Source organism: Octodon degus, unplaced genomic scaffold, assembly GCF_000260255.1.
Source record: "Octodon degus isolate 3935 unplaced genomic scaffold, OctDeg1.0 scaffold00313, whole genome shotgun sequence".
Classification (NCBI taxonomy): domain Eukaryota; kingdom Metazoa; phylum Chordata; class Mammalia; order Rodentia; family Octodontidae; genus Octodon; species Octodon degus.
The window spans coordinates 825,098-827,600 of NW_004524889.1; the positions used below are offsets into that span (position 1 = coordinate 825,098).

The window sequence follows — 2,503 nt, forward strand, 5'->3', positions numbered from 1 at the left end:
ACGATATTTACACATGTGTGTCTGGTTTATTTCCCTTATGAGTATATGTTCAAGTGGCATCCACTTCAATATAAAGGCTTGCAGTTTATCATTCTTAATCGCTGAATAATACTCCATTGTGTAAAAATACCACATCCTTTTCAACCATTCCTCAGGTGGTGGGCATCTTGGTTGTTTCCAAAATTTGGCTATCACAAATTGTGCTGCTATAAACATAGGCACACATATATCCCTATGATGTGATGTTTTCAGATTCTCTGGGAAAATTCCCAGTAGAGGAATAGCTGGTTTAAAGGGGATTTCCAGACCAACTTTTCTAAAGAGTCTCCATACTCATTTCCGTAATGGTTGCACCAGTCTACACTCCCACCAGCAGTGGAGAAGAACAGTTGGTATATTCTTGATTGCATCAATTGTCTTGGGAACTGCTGAAGGGATAAGTACAGCACACTTCTGAGTGTTTCTTGGCAGACCATGGAGGGATGACCTTGGGGACTATATATGGTCCCCGACCCTGTCTTTGGAACTGCTCCCTATTTCTGTTTCTGTACTTCCTTGAACTAAGCAGCTTGGTCGACTTTGTCTTTCCATCGTGATGTTTGTAAGTAGGAGTTAGTTGAACATGGAATGAATTTGCATAAGACATGAGCCAAATTAAACATCTCTTCCATCAAGTTTTGGGTGTCATGTACTGTGTCCATCAATGCAAAAACTGACTAATGCAGTTGATGAGGAGTTTTGTCATCCAGGGCTTTAAATACATGCCAATATTAGGAGTTCAATCTGTGGGCCTTAGTGTGTCACAGGAGATGGGTGAACTGGTGACTGATATGATAAACTCAGTGCTTGCTTTGACTGCATCAAGTCCATAGATGGAAGAGAATGAAGGTTGTACATTCTTCAGACAGCAGCCTGGGCCTTTTATGGACTTGGTCAACAGTGCAAAGTATCAGGAAGTCAATTAATCACAGTTTGGAGAAGTTTACTTCTCTAAGTAGAGATGGTGGCTAGGTACCAGTGTATCCACTATAGGACAGAGGAAAGAGAGAAAAAAAGAGAAATTGACAGAGATAGAGGCAAAGACAGAGAAAGAGACAGAGACACAGAGAGACAGAGACAAAGACAAAGACACCTATCTGTTTTGACACTTTATGGCATGTGGTGATTTCTGCTAAATTTCATGAAAACCGAACGGTACTTTATATCATAATATATAGAAACCTGTTTCATGTAAATAGGGGACAGTGCTTGCAATTAGATTAACTTTCCCTTTTGGACTGTACTTTCTGTTGCCAGTAGTTATTTGTATTATATATACTTGAGCTCTATCATTAATAATTCAGTATATTTAACGGTTTTCACCATAGCCATTTTTTAGAGACCTTAGTGGCAATGTTTTCAAGAGATTATGCCTGTGATTAAGTATTCTTTGTGCCATTATTTAGGATCCTATTTCCTTGCTACACTAGACTGCTAATGGAAATTTTATCATTATACAATCACCTTGTGTTTATGAGAGCAATAACAGGCCAATTTGTAGTGCAATATACAGTTCCTAACTATATATTACAGTTCCATTGTTATGTCAATAATACATTGACATAACATAGCACGGTATGGTATATTTTGCTCTGATTTATTTCTGGAATACAAAATAAGAACTATTTAACTAAAATCTTGAAATAGGAGCCTTGTGAACTGTCTATTCAAAGGAGTTCTGCTATATTAGTTAACTTGCACTTACTTTAAAATTTTTCAGTTAGAACTAATTGCAATTATTTCAAATAAGAACTGTTTTATGTATTTATATGTATGTGTGATAAAAGTTTCAAATTTTTCTTTTATAATAGTTTGTTCAGGGAAACAATGTTTGCTATATTATGGAGATTGTGATGATATTTCAATAATGATATCTTACAGGTATTCTTAAAAGTAATGAGATGTTAAGATCTTAAATCTGAAGTCATTGAATTGTTTCAAATATTTCTGATTGTCAATTGCATTAAAATAAAACCAGTAATTTTTTTACAAAAAGTTACTTTTTCAAACAAGCTCCAAATTATTCTCTTAATACTCAGTATTACTTATTATTGACATTACAAGATTGAAATGTGCATATATAATACACTGACATAACATGGCATGCTAATGTTATATTTTGCTCTGATTTTCTTCTGGAATGTGACCACTAGCTAGTATATAAATGTTACAATTAGTGCAAAGTTCAGTACTAAATTCAGAGACATTTTAAGCAGGCAAAACAAATTTGAGCAGAGAAAGATAAACCCTTTCCTATGTACTAGCATGTTGAATCAGCAAATCATAATAAACCAAGGCAATAGTCACGTGTCCTATAAAATGAAAGGTGCAAGTTTTCTCCAATAGCCAGATCTGGATCTCTAGATTTCTAGGTCTCTTTATCTCTATATCTCTAGATTCTTAGATCTGTCTCTGTCTCTCTCTGTCTCTCTGTGTCTGTCCCTCTGTCTGTCTCTGTCTCTCT

At 35.4% G+C, this 2,503-nt stretch overlaps 1 protein-coding gene across 1 annotated transcript in view; it reads left to right on the forward strand.

Annotated features, from left to right (window-relative positions):
* Cfap47 (cilia and flagella associated protein 47) overlaps window positions 1–2,503 on the forward strand; it is a 529,200-nt gene that overhangs the window by 187,410 nt on the left and 339,287 nt on the right. The window lies entirely within an intron of this gene.